A 14,764-nucleotide genomic window follows, 5' to 3' on the forward strand; every position below is an offset into this window, starting at 1 on the left:
AAAACGCCAACAACATAAAAAGAAGCCTACAGCACCTGGTATTCCCAGTCGGTCTCCCTTCCAGTTACTAATCAGGCCCGACAATGCTTAGCCTCTGAGATCAGACAAGATCGGGCACTTTCAGGGTGATTTGGCCGTAGGCACTTTCTTTGGGCACTCTCACCCTCTTGACAAACGCCAAGATGGTCATCTTGGGAAACAAGCGAAAAAAAACAGGTCAACGCCAACAACATAAAAAATAGGATTTTTATATACAGCTTACCTGTAAAATCCTTTTCTTGAGAGTACATCACGGGACACAGGAGCTTCATTACATAGTGGGTTATATAGGCACCTCTGGTATTTGGACACTGGTTAACCCCCAATTAAGGAGAATTCCTCCCCTATATAACCCCTCCCATATGGGGGCACCTCAGTTTTGTAGCAAAGCAATAGGAAACCACGTAAAACCCAAGAGGGGTGGGAGCCCTGTGCCCCGTGATGTACTCTCAAGAAAAGGATTTTACAGGTAAGCTGTATATAAAAATCCTATTTTCTTGATCATACATCACGGGACACAGGAGCTTCATTACATAGTGGAATGACCCAAAGCAATGCTCAGATTGAGGGCAGGGAGACACAGATCATAATATATAGACCGCCAAGGACCGGAGGACCTAAACTGCAGCCTGCAGTACACTGCGCCCAAAGGCGATATCCTCTTGCCCTCTGACATCCACCTGATAGAATCTGGTGAATGTGTGGACTGATGACCAAGTTGCAGCCTTACAGATCTGAGCCAGGAAGGCCTGGTGATGCACTGCCCAAGAAGTACTTACAGCCCTAGTTGAGTGCGCTCTCACTTGAAAAGGAGGGATCTTCCCTTTAACACTATAGGCCTGAGAAATAATCTGTCTAATCCACCCTGAGAGAGTGGATTTTGATGCCGCCTGGCCCTTCCTAGGGCCTTCCGGCAAAATAAATAAGCAACCAGTTTTCCTTATCTGAGCAGTTGCCTGAAGATAGATACTGATTGCCCTTACCACATCCAAAGTGTGCAAAGATTCTTCTTCTGTGGACTGTGGTTCCAGAAAAAAGGATGGTAGGCTTACATCTTGATTCAAATGGAATCCTGAAACCACCTTAGGCAGAAAGGACCTGTTGGGACGCATTACCACCAGGTCCTTATGAATAATTAGATACGATTCTTTACTGGAGAGAGCTGCTAGTTCTGACACTCTTCTAGCCGTGGATATGGCTACCAAGAAAACCAATTTTTTAGTCAAAAGAACTAACGAAGCCTGATGCAAAGGTTCAAAAGGTTGCCCCTGCAAAGCTGAGAGAACCAAATTCAGATCCCATGGGCATACCGGAGGTTTGACTGGCGGCCTTATCTGCATAGCCCCCTGGATGAAAGCACGCACCAGGGAATGTGATGCAAGTGGTTTCTGAAAAAACACTGACAAGGCCGAAATATGCACCTTGATAGTGCTTACGGCCAAATTCATTTCTAGGCCTGACTGGAGGAAGGCCAAGATCCTGCTAATGACATACTTTCTAGGATGACATTCCCTGAGTTCACAACAGGAAACATATGCCCTCCAGATTTTGTAGTAAATAATCCTGGAGGCCGGCTTTCTGGCATTGACCAGAGTAGAAAGGACTGGCCCCGAAAGCCCAGGGTCTCAGCAGCCAAACCGTCAAATTCAGACTGTGTAAAGCAGGACTGTGTAAAGCAGGACCCTGTGAGAGCAGATCTGGCCGGAGAGGGAGGATCCATGGCCTACCTACTGCCAACTTCATGATCTCTGCGTACCACGGTCGCCTGGGCCAAGCCGAGGCTACCAAAAGAACCAACTTTGTTTCCCTCTTGACTCTTCCCAGGAACCGCGACAGAAGCAGGCACGGGGGGAAGGCATAAATCAAATTGTACTGATCCCAGGGAACTGTCAGAGCATCCGACCCCGGAGCGAGTGTATCTCTTGTCCTTGACACAAATTTGTCCAGTTTTCTGGTGAACCTGGACGCAAACAGATCTACGTCTGGAGTACCCCACCTGCGACATATGTTCCAAAACACGTCGGGGTGCAGAGCCCATTCTCCTGGGCACAACTACTGGTGGCGCAGAAAATCCGCCTGTCAATTTTCCACTCCTGGAATGAAGACTGCAGAAAGGCATGGAACATGCCTTTCTGCCCAGCCAAGTATGCGATTCACCTCTTTTTGCGTAACCAGACTCCTGGTACCGCCCTGGTGATTGATATAGGCCACTGCTGTGGCATTGTCCGACTGAACCCAAACAGGGAGACCCTGTAGTCTGAAAGACCAGTTTATGAGATCCATATAAACTGCCCGGATCTCCAAGACATTTATGGGCAATAGCTTCTCGATCGCAGACCATTTCCCCTGCGAGCACGTCTCCTCCAACACTGCTCCCCAGCCTGTCAGGCTGGCATCTGTCATAATAATCTTCCATGGAAGAGGAAGAAAAGTTTTGCCTTTCAGCAAATTCTCGGTTTGTAACCACCAGACGAGGCTCTTGCGTGTCCCTGGGGATAGACGCATAGGAAGATCCAAGGATTGGGGCTTCCTGTTCCAAGCCGCAAGGATGCCTCTTTGCAGAGGCCTTGAGTGGAACTGGGCGAATGGAACGGCCTCGAAGGAGGTGACCATTTCCCCTAACAGTGTCATGCACAACCGAATGGGGGAAGATCTTCTGCCCAGAATTAGGCGCACCAGATCCCCAATGGCCAAGGCTTTTGGCCTTGGTAGAAACACCTTGCCCTGAGCAGTGTCGATAACCATACCCAGGTATTCCAACCTGGTAGCAGGCTGTAGGGACGACTTTTCTAGGTTTATAATCCAACCTAGGCGTTCCAGCTGTTCTAGCGCTCTGGTAACACTGTGGTTCAGGAGCGCTACTGTTTTCTCTATGAGAAGCAAATCGTCTAGATAAGCCATGATGGCTATACCCTGAGCTCTTAGGTTTGCCAAGAGAGGGTCCAGAATCTTTGTGAAGACTCGAGGGGCCGTAGCTAGCCTGAACGGCAAAACCACAAATTGAAAATGGTGCTGCTCTACCGTGAACCTTAGATACTTTTGGTGTGCGGGAAAAATTGGCACATGGAGATATGCATCCTTGATGTCTATTGATGCCATAAACTCTCCCCCTTGCAGGGAGGAGACCACAGTGCGAATTGACTGTATTCGGAAGGACCGGATGCGTAAAAATCGGTTCACATCCTTCAGATCCAGGATAGGTCTGACACTTCCATTTGGCTTTGGAACGCTGAAGAGATTCGAGTAAAACCCTGAACCCTGTTCTTTTGGGTCCACTTCTACTATCACCCCCTGGGATAGTAAGTGATCTAAGGCCAGAAATAGCGGTCTTTGCTTTACTGGGTCCCTGGGGATCCTTGACCTTAGAAAGCGAGAAGGTGGAATCTCCTGAAACTCCAGCTTGTAGCCCAGGGATACCGAAGAGACCACCCACTCGTCCCGGATCTCTTCCCGCCAGGCTTCTGCAAACTGCAGGAGCCTTCCCCCCACTTGGCCGAGCAGGGGTGCCCCTTCACAAGGAAGCTTTCAGGCTCTGCTTGGCAGGCTTTCGCCCCCAGGATTTATTCTGCCCCTGGGCCCGGCCTTGAGCCTTTCCTGTAGAGGGGGGTTGAGAAGGCCGTCGCCACTGCTTAGAGCTTGATGCTCCGGGAGAGAGAGAACGCCTAAATGATGGACGTTTGCTCCTTTTGACTGGAAGGACAGTAGATTTACTCCCTGAAATTTTTTGTACGAATTTGTCTAATTCTTCTCCAAACAAACGTTCCCCTTTAAACGGGAACCCAATCAAATGCTTCTTGCATGATAGCTCAGCTGCCCAATTCTTTAGCCATAGGGCCCTTCGCATGTGTACCAACAGGAGAGACAAACGAGATGCTTGTTGGACAGAATCCAAAATCGCATCAATCATTAAACACAGAATTTGAGGTATTTCTGCATAATTGTCCACTTCCTCACTGGGAAGGAGGCCAAGCATCTGCTTAACCTGTTCCTTGAGGAACTGACACAACCCCACGGCTGCGACTGTAGCTTGCACTACAGCGCCAGTCATGGAAAAGGAGGCTTTTATTAATGTTTCCAGCTTCTTATCAGTTGGATCTTTAAATACCTGAGCATTATCCAAAGGACTGGTCAGGTTTCTATTCAGGCAAGAAACAGCTGCATCGACAGATGGGACCCCCCATTTCTTGGTGAAACTTTCCTCCAGAGGATAAAGCATAGAAAACCTTTTAGGAGGAGAAAACAGTTTATCGGGATGTCCCCAATCCTCATACAACAATTTATCCATTAAGGGATGAATTGGAAAGGAAAAGGCCGGTTGTGGGATTTTCCTGACTCCCAGGGAAGAAACAGAGGACGTAGCGATCTCAGCAGCAGGCATTCTGAATGTGGTACGCACCAATTCAGTATAATACTGCACCTGTTTTCTGAGCGCCTGCGAGGAGGGGACTCTCTCCTCTTCCTCTGATTCATCCGACTGCTCAAGATCCCTGTCCCAAGATAGGGATCTCTCCTCATTGTCAGAAGTGTCATCTGAAAGAGGAATCTCAGCAGAGGGAGGGGATCTACCCCTTTTCCTGCTATCTTTCAGGGAAGCTGAAATAAAATTCATGATTCTCCCTTCAAAACCCTCCAATGTAGCCCTAAGGGAGTCCTCAGTGACGTATACCGGGCTGAAATATTAGGAGAGGCTGCAAATCCTGACAGGGGCACTGACTCATCCTGTGAGGCTGACTCCAGTCTTGCAGGGGGGGATGGTAACCTACAGGCATTTTTAGAACACCTAGAACTAGGCGGTGACTTACCAGTGCCCTTGTTATCTCCCCCTGAGACCCTCTTACGAGGAGACATAGTCCTAAGCTACAAAGCAGAGGTACTAGTACAAAGTGCAATCACTGTTGTGCTTAAAGTCTCACAATAAATATATATGCTTAAACTGCACAACCTGATGCTGAGTAGGTGTCTTAGGTTTGCCTGGATCCAATCCCGTGGGATGCTTACTGCCCACAGATCCTGTGTCTCCACTTACAGCCCCCTGACGCTCTGAGCTGTAAAACTGCTGTCTGGTGCCTGCAGAGTACAGCGCCGTGCACACCGAACGACATGGCTCGCAAACACACTCCGAGCTCAGCGCGCATGCACGTGTGTGCGCGTGTGCACAAGGACCGCCGGTATCCAGGGGGGAAGGGAATTGCCATCGGAGCTGCCTGGGACCCCCAGACTACGTGGGACCCCTGTATTACCTTCATTGTGGCAGAGATTGCAGTGGAGACGTGAGTCATCTGGGAGAACCAGGCTTCACTGAGCGTGTGTATCTGAAAGACATGTAAGTATGCATCAGGCTGCTCTTACTCCCTCTAGTGGTGGAAACCAGGTAAGACATACAACTACTCAATGAAGAAATCCATAATATAATTTATACAGGATTAACTTCCCTTACCTGTCCTCGCCGCAGGAATTGCTGAAAACAGACAGATTCCAGCCTTCACCCATCACGGCGGGCAGAATTGTGCCAACCTTCTGGTTTTTTTGGGGGTTCCTTTTCAGAAGAACCTCCTACCTGGACCTTGTAATAGACTCTGCCAGAAACTTTCGTGCCACTATGTAAATAGTACAGTAAGTCTGGTTTTCCCAGAGACCAGTCTTCCAATAGGAGAGGATTTACAGGCAAAACCTTGTTTCTTCAGATGACGGGGCCTGGGTATCATATCATCTTGGGAGTCAAAATATCAGCCCGAGATATGGATCCGGTTTGTCGTAGCTTTTAGGCCCCCGCAGGGACCTGCACAGAGCTTTCTTCATTGCACATGTTTTACGTGACCAACCACCATAGATACAGGCGAAAAAATGGAGGTGCCTCCCATATGGGAGGGGTTATATAGGGAAGGAATTTTCCTTAATTGGGGGTTAATCAGTGTTCAATCACCAGAAGTGCCTATATAACCCACTATGTAATGATCCTGTGTCCCGTGATGTATGATCAAGAAATAAGCATAAGGCACCTGGTATTTCCCAGTCGGTCTTCCATCCAGTCACTAATCAGGCCCGACAATGCTTAGCCTCCGAGATCAGACAAGATCGGGCACTTTCAAGGTGATGGGGCCATAGGCGATCTCTTTGGGCACTCTCAACCATCTTGACAAACGCCAACATGGTCATCTTGGGAAACAAGTGAAAAAAAACAAGTCATTGCCAACATTGGAGGCTAAGCAGGGTTGGGCAATCAGTTTCCTTGCCTGAAATAGGCATATCAGAACTGCCATCTGGCTGCTTCCCGGGTTTCCAACTCCTTCAACTAATCCCAGGAGACAATACTTCGCCTCCATCCTGGTGGAGGTTCCAAACACCCGATCAATGGTTCCTGTCACCTCCGTCCAGTAGCAGATCAACTTCGGGCATCTGCAAAACATGTGCATCATGTCTCCCCCCATGTTCCCGCACCGGGGGCAACTTGCGTCCAGCCGTTCGGCCAAATTGAAAAAGTTTACAAGGAGCATAATAAGTTCTATATAATAAGAACAGATGTGACATCCTCTGAGAGGAGAGCCACAATTGACCACAGGCAGTATTCCTGTGGCCAATTATATCTCAAGGGGGTTTAGTACACACCCCACACTATATAAGGCCGCCAGCGCGGTGGCCTTGTATAGTGTGTTGCGGCGGTCAGGGAAAGAGGACGATAGGCAGGGACAGTGTCTTTACTGCTTGGGAACCTAGCACTGTTACAGTGGGTGTTATGTGCCCCCTGCACAGTACACACCTGAAGCTACCCTTTATTACTGGCGTTCAATTTCTGCAATACAGGCATCTGCAGTGCAGAAGTTAGAGTGGATGTTGTGTGCCTCCTGCACAGTATACACCTGAAGATACCCCTTATTGCTGGTGTTCTGGTTCTGTAAGGCAGGAACCTAGCACTGTTACAGTGGGTGTTGTGTGCCTCCCATGCTTGTCCTTATTTTCGGCAGCTGGACGTGTTGAGCCACATCATGCTGAACACTTGGTCGGATGTGAAAGACCAAGCCCTCCTAATGCTCCTCATCCTCTCTCACCCAGGCTCAGGGTACTAGCCTGTGTTCTGTATACCCTATCCTCTCTTTATACTCTAGCCTGTCGTTTATGTACACTAGACTCTTTGTTTACCTCATAAATGGCAGTGTATATAGAAGGAAGGTAAGTTTATACAGAGAGGCTAAGGTATACAGAAGGTAGGCTAGAGAATAAAGAAGACAGGCTAGTGTATACAGGACACATGCTAATGTATACAGAAAACAGGCTTGGTTATAGAGAGAGACTGAGACTATTATATTCAGAAGAAAAGCTAGTGTATATAGAGAGGCCGGCTGGGGTATACAGAGAGGCTACTGAATACAGATAGGGTGATGTATACAGAAATGCTAGTGTATACAGAGAGGCTAGAGTATACAGTTATTCTGGGGTATACAGAGAAGCTAGTTTAAAGAGAGGCTAGTGTATACAGAATACAGACTCATGTATGCAGATAGGCATGAGTATACAGAGATGCTAGAGTAAACAGTGAGGCTGGGGTACACAGAGAGGCTAGTTTAAAGAGAGGCTGGGGTACAGAAGACAGGCTGTGGTATACAGAGGGTTTAGTGTATTCAGAGAGTCTAGTGTATTCAGTCGGCGAGTGTATACATAATACTGGCTAGTTCACACAGTGTTTACAGAGATGCAAGGGTTTACAGAGAAGCTAGTGTATATACAGAAGAAAGGCTAGTGAATACAGAATAAAGACTCGTGTATGCAGATAGGCTTGAGTATACAGAGATGCTAGAGTAAACAGTGAGGCTGGGGTACACAGAGAGGCTAGTTTAAAGAGAGGCGAGTTTAAAGAGAGGCTAGTATACACAAAGATGTTAGTGTATATAGAGAGGTTAGTGTATAGAGAGAGTCGAGTGTATACAGAAAGCACAGTGCATATAGAGAAACTAGTGTATACAGAAGACAGGCTTGGGTATACATCCAAGCTGACAGTGAATACAGAAGACTGGGTAGTGTATACAGAGAATCTAGTGGGTACAGAAGATAGGCTGGTGTATTTTAGCTAGTTTTTACAGTCTAGTGTACACAGAAGACAGGCTGTGGTATACAGAGTGTTTAGTGTATTCAGAGAGTCTAGTGTATACAGTCGGCGAGTGTATACATAATACTGGCTAGTTCACACAGTGTTTACAGAGATGCAAGGGTGTACAGAGAAGCTAGTGTATATAGAAGACTACAGCATACAGAAGAAAGGCTAGTGAATACAGAATACAGACTCGTGTATGCAGATAGGCTTGAGTATACAGAGATGCTAGAGTAAACAGTGAGGCTGGGGTACACAGAGAGGCTAGTTTAATGAAAGGCTAGTTTAAAGAGAGGCTAGTATATACAAAGATGTTAGTGTATATAGAGAGGTTAGTGTATAGAGAGAGTTGAGTGTACACAGAAAGGACAGTGCATATAGAGAAACTAGTGTATACAGAAGACAGGCTTGGATATACATCAAAGCTGACAGTGTATACAGAAGACTGGGTAGTGTATACAGAGAGTCTAGTGGGTACAGAAGACAGGCTGGTGTATTCTAGCTAATTTTTACAGTCTAGTGTATACAGAAGACAGGCTGTGGTATACAGAGGGTTTAGTGTATTCAGAGAGTCTGGTGTATACAGTCGGCGAGTGTATACATAAGATTGGCTAGTTTACACAGTGTTTACTGAGATGCAAGGGTGTACAGAGAGGCTAGTGCATACAGTGAAGCTATTTTATATAGAAGCTAGTGTGTACAGAAGAAAGGCTAGACAGGCTATAAAGAGAGACAAGTGTTTACAGAGGACAGTTTGGGGTATAGAGAGATGCTAGTTTATACAGAGAGACTAATGTATACAGAAGACAGGCTAGGGCATACAGAAGACAGAAGACGGGCTAGTGTATTCAAAACTAGGCTAGTGTATACCGAAGACAGGCTATTGTATGCAGAAGACCGGCTAGAGTATACAGAGAAACTAGTGTATAACAGAGAGCGTAGTGTATATAGAAGACAGGCCAGGGTATAAAGAAGACAGAGTAATGTATATAGAAAGCAGAAAACATGCTCGTGTATATAGAGAGGCTAGTGAATTTAGAGGGTAGGCTAAGTGATAACAGAAGACAATCTTGGATATACAGAGACATTTCATAATTTCATCTAGCTCACATCTCTAATGGAGTTTGTCTCATTGCCATGTTATGCCTTTTCCTTCTTATGCTAAATATAGATTATACTCACTACACGATTTTAATCACCCACATCAAGCATGAAATAAAACTATCATACATCAAAATAAACTATGTACTGCCAAAACAATAACGGCCAATAACTTAACAAATTAATTATCAGTCAATCACTTAACAAAATAAACTTTGCACTCTTTTGCTCTATTTTGCATATTTGTAATTCTCCACATCAATTGTCACATTGATATCACCACTGACGACACACCATCCTGACTTATTTTGCTTTATTTATTATTACAAATAGAGAGTACTATCTCAAAACCAGTTAAATCTATTCACTTCGATGAGGTCTACCGCTAATTGTACGGTATTGCAAAATGTTCACAAAACCATCCATTTGCTACCAGACATGCTGCACATACTAAGAGTAATGTAACTCTCGCTCGCTAACGATGTAAACAGTTTTATTGCTTTTCTGACATTAACTGAGTATCTCTGACATTAACTGAGTATCTCTCTGCACTAGGATCTTATTAATAATAATAATAATAATAGGATTGTGTAAGGCAAAGATCAACTAGTCTAATATAAGCTTTCTCAGTGGTACCGGCATATCCTTTAAATGTAGACTTATCAAGCTCAGCTTTCAATCTCTTACCGTTGAACAGCGATACTTCCTCCCTGCAATATTAAGCCATTTAAATGTCCTATTGGTCGTCTATATTATACAACTCTAAAAAGTATATATGTAGAGAATAAAACTAGTCTTACATCTTAATAAAACTGTTTTATTGCTCAACCCGTATGAAGCTGTCATGACATAAGCAAATAAGTCACAGTTAAAACACAGTTACAAAACACTTCTTTTTACCGCAGCAAAATGTGAGAAAAGCAATGTAAGCCGTCTTTCTGCCATATGCTTCAGAAAATTAATGTACCGCTTTTAAATCCATATCATTTCCACATCCTAATTTAAACCGTCTTAAAATTTTAACATTTACTGATAGCAATTACTGATATTACATTATGATTATAGTGAGTACTATCTCCTAACCTGTTAAATCTATTCACTTCGATGAGGTCTACCGTTAATTGTACGGTATTGCAAAATGTTCACAAAACCATCCATTTGCTACCAGACATGCTGCACATACTAAGAGTAATGTAACTATCGCTCGCTAACGATGTAAACAGTTTTATTGCTTTTCTGACATTAACCGAGTATCTCTGACATTAACTGAGTATCCCTCTGCACTAGGATCTTAATAATAATAATAGGATTTTGTAAGGCAATGATCAACTAGTCTAATAATTTAAACCGTCTTAAAATGTTAACATTCACTGATAGCAATTACTGATATTACATTATGATTATACCAGTGAAAAGGACCGCGTAATGGAACTGCTAAATTAATCATAATCTCAGAGTTAACTTAGCTGATAAATTTACGATTTACTCAACGATTTACTCAACGATTTAAACTTAGATTTTTTCAAGCTAAGTCAATTTAATCTTAAATAAATTATACTATATTCTACTGTACTCTTAAATTATGTACTGTTTTTCTGTATTTTAGCCGTACTCATATTTCGTGTTATGTTGCAACCATCTAATCTTATTGCTATTCCGACATTCTGCCTTAATGAGGATATTACTTTGCAACTATCCCTTGAACCCTTTTGTGTATTCACTTTATATCGACCTATATAAACTGCCTCAATATACTTATTATTATTATATTATAGTAAACGTAACCATAGTTATAATGTACAGCTAATTTTACGTTAAAGCAAACTTCACACAAAACCATCTTTTTAAAACCTTTTACACACTGCACATTAAGAGTAATGCAACCATCTCTCTACCTCTATGCAATAGGATTCTCTTTCTGACTCTATTGTGTGTATTACTTCTTCTCCAAATTAACTGTCACACTGATAACCATTTGTAACACATAACACTGAACCCATTTTTTAACAGCAGCAAAATGTGAAAAAAGCAGTGGGATGGTTTACTTGCTTGAGAAGTGGTTGCAGTACCAAAGGATAGCAATAAAGTTTGATTACATTAATAACACATAATGCAACTATTTTACATTCACATAAAGCATACATCCTAATGTAAACTGTCTATCACTATTAATGTTCAGGGTTACTGATACATTATGCCAATAACCAGTGGAAACGGAAACAGTCAGTGTAAGCCGTCTTCGTGCGTAACAAAATTAATGGAACGATTTACACGTTGGAATTTACAAGCTACGTCAATTTACTCTTAAATAATGTATACCTTTTAGCTGCTTAGCTCACACTTTGCTGTATGTAGCCGCGTTAACTGTATTAATTATTACATGTAAGTAACCAATGGGTATTGACATTTCATGTCTATGTCACATCTCTAATGCAATTTGTCTCTTTGAGACACGTTGCTGATATTTGCTGATATTTCATGATTACAGCAATCATCTCATCTAATTGCTATTCCAACATTTTGCCCTGGTATTACTTTGCAACGCTCTATTGAACAATGTAAAGGTAAGCTAGATATTTTGTGTATTTCCACTTTAACTCGACCTGTATATACTGTCTCAATATTATCCTTTCTAATTTTGCTAAATTAGATTATAGAGTATGCTATGTCTAAATCCAGGTTACCTACTCACCTTTATTACGTATACTGCTAATTTTAGGATAATACAAAACCATCTTTTGCTTCTTTACACGCTGCACATATTAAGAGTAATGCAATGCTATCGATGTGAACAGTTTAATTGCTCTTCTCACATTAGCTGGTATATCTCTACTATAGGAAACTGAATTTGTACTACAACGATAACTCGTCTAATATCAGTCCACTTAGTGCTACCGGGATAACTTTTGCATTTAGAGTAATGAAATGATTTCTCAGTTATTTTGAAGCTACTGCAACAAACGCTTCCGATCTCTTTTCAACTGCAATACTTAAGCTCTGTAATATTAAGGAATATTTAGCTGCTTAGCTGAAACTTTGCTGTACGTAGCCGTGTTATTTTATTAATGGTTACCTGTAAGTAACCAATGGGGATTGACATTTCATGTCTAATTCACATTCACATTTCTAATGCAATTTGTCTTTTTGCCATGTCATCCTTTGCCAGTTATTATCCTTTCTCTTCCTTATGCTATATTCTTCCTTATGCCAGCAGGTGCATGATTAAAGACACGTAATGAACCTGATTGATAAAAACCTACACTCGTCGCTGCTCTTATTTCGTGTATTTCCACTTAAACCCGACCTGTATATAACTGTCCCAATATTAATCTGAGTTATTTTGCTATATTTATTATTAGAATAAGCAGATTACGATCTCTAAATCCTGGTAAACCAACTCACACAAAACCTTACACGCAGCACATTACATAGTAAGATAATAACATTTAACCGGTATCTCTCTGCAATAGTAAACGAAATGTGTAGATCACTCATCTAATATCAGTCTTCTCAGTGCTACCGGAACAACTTTTAAATTTAGAGTAATGCAGCAATTACTCAGTTTTATGAAGGTACTGCAACTAACGCTTTGGATTTCTTTCCTGTTAAATTACGCTCTGCAATATTAAGCCATGCAAGTTGTCCTATTGGTCCACTAACAATGCTATGTATAATAATACAAATCTTTCAAAAGCAATATCGTCTCACTACAAAACTTACACTCTGCATAATAAATATGAATAATGCGACTAATGCTAATAATAAAGTCGTCTAAAACTCGGCTATAGGTAGAGAATAAAACTATCTTACATCAAAATAAACCATGCACTGCCATTGGTTAATAACATCCAATTACTGAACGTCTATCAGTCAATGACTTAACAAAATAAACTTAGCACTCTTTTGCTCTATTTTGTATATTTGTAGTTCTCCACATTAACTGTCACATTGATATCACCACTGACAACACACCACTGACCTTTTAACAGCACCAAAATATGAAAAAAGCACTGTAACTCTTTACATGATTTAGAAGTAGTTGCATTAGCAAAAAATAAAGTCCTGTCTTCTGTAACACGCTAGCCTTTCTGTATACATTAAACTTTCTGTGTACACCAGTCCCTCTATATAGCCTCTCTGTCTTCTGTATACACGTGCCCGTAACCTATATACACTTGCCTGCCTTCTTTTTACAATAGTCTCGGTGGCCCAGCCTCTCTGCATACTCTAGCCTTACTGAATTCTCCAGACTTTCTTCTGTATACACAAGCCTATCTGTAAACAATAGCTTGTCATCTGTACACACTAGCCTCTCTGTATACACTAGCCATTCTTCTGTATAAACTAGGCTCAGGGGAATAACATTAGCCTATCTGTATTACCTTGATTGACTTTTCTGTTTTCTCTTTCTTTTCTAGGGTGTACCTCGCTGTATTCCAATTATAATAGCCTCACTGGGTTTTTGACAGGCGGTCTTGTGTGGGTTTTTTTCAGTCTGCTCAGCCATCTTCTTGCAGGGGTTCTTCGGGTCAGCCCTTGCTCCCTTTTCCCCACGTATCCTCTCATTCACAAGAAGTTCATTCTAATGTCTGGGTTACCTTGGGCATCAGGCTCATCCTATCCTTCACGGGACATCCATTTGGGTTTGCGTAGCTTGCAGGCTCTTAGGGGATGCCTTCTCATCTCCAGGTCAGGAGTCAGTGGGTTCTACCCTCACAGCGGTAACTTACCGGTTGCTTACAGTTGGCGTTTTGGCATACGTCATTTTATGGATGGGATCTTTACCTTCCCTTTTCCACCTATACTTTTGTCTTTTTGCCCTCTTTTCAGGCATACTGACCGTCCAGGCCATGGCACACCTTAGGCCTTGGTTCTTAAGTAATATCGCATTTCCCACTTGAAGACTCCGATTAAAAGTGGGAAGGCTGAGGGACTATTTAACCCTCCCCTCTGTCATGGCCAGGGTTGGTGTTTTCTAGGAAGAGAGAGACTGGGTTACACAGACTTGCTAGTGTATACAGACGGAATAGTGTAGTGTACAGAGACAAGCTGACAGTGAGGCTGGGGTATAATGAGAAGCTAGGTTATACAGTAGACAGGCTAGTTTATATAACAGACAAAATTGGGTAAACAGAATACAGGCTGGGGTATAATGAGAGGCAAGATTATACAGAGAGGCTAGGGTACACAGAGAGGCTAGTGTATAAAGATGTATACAGAAAGGCGGGGTATACCGAGAGACTAGGTGTATAAAAGACAAGCTAGGGACGGACTAGTGTATACAGAGGACTGGCTAGTTGATACAGAGAGGCTAATGTGTACAAAAGAAAGGCTAATGTATACAGATAGGCTAGATTATACAGAAGAACGTCCTGGGTATGCAGAGCGCTCAGCTTCAAGGGATGGCCAACGTGACTTTCTGACAGATCTGACTTTCATCCCCTTGCCCTCTCTGCCCCGGTCATCTGGTGGCAGTTTTATGCACTTCCCTGGCCCCCACCCATTCATAATCCTTACCGACCTTTCCTTCCGCTGCTCACA

The 14,764-nt window shown here is 43.0% G+C and overlaps 1 pseudogene; it reads right to left on the reverse strand.

Annotated features, from left to right (window-relative positions):
• Positions 1 to 23: 23 nt before the first annotated feature.
• On the reverse strand, positions 24 to 142 carry LOC143928911 (5S ribosomal RNA; annotated as a pseudogene).
• Positions 143 to 14,764: the final 14,622 nt, after the last annotated feature.

This window comes from Lithobates pipiens, unplaced genomic scaffold (genome assembly GCF_037356315.1).
Source record: "Lithobates pipiens isolate NorthernLeopardFrog02 unplaced genomic scaffold, aLitPip1_a1.2 Scaffold_23, whole genome shotgun sequence".
Classification (NCBI taxonomy): Eukaryota; Metazoa; Chordata; class Amphibia; order Anura; family Ranidae; genus Lithobates; species Lithobates pipiens.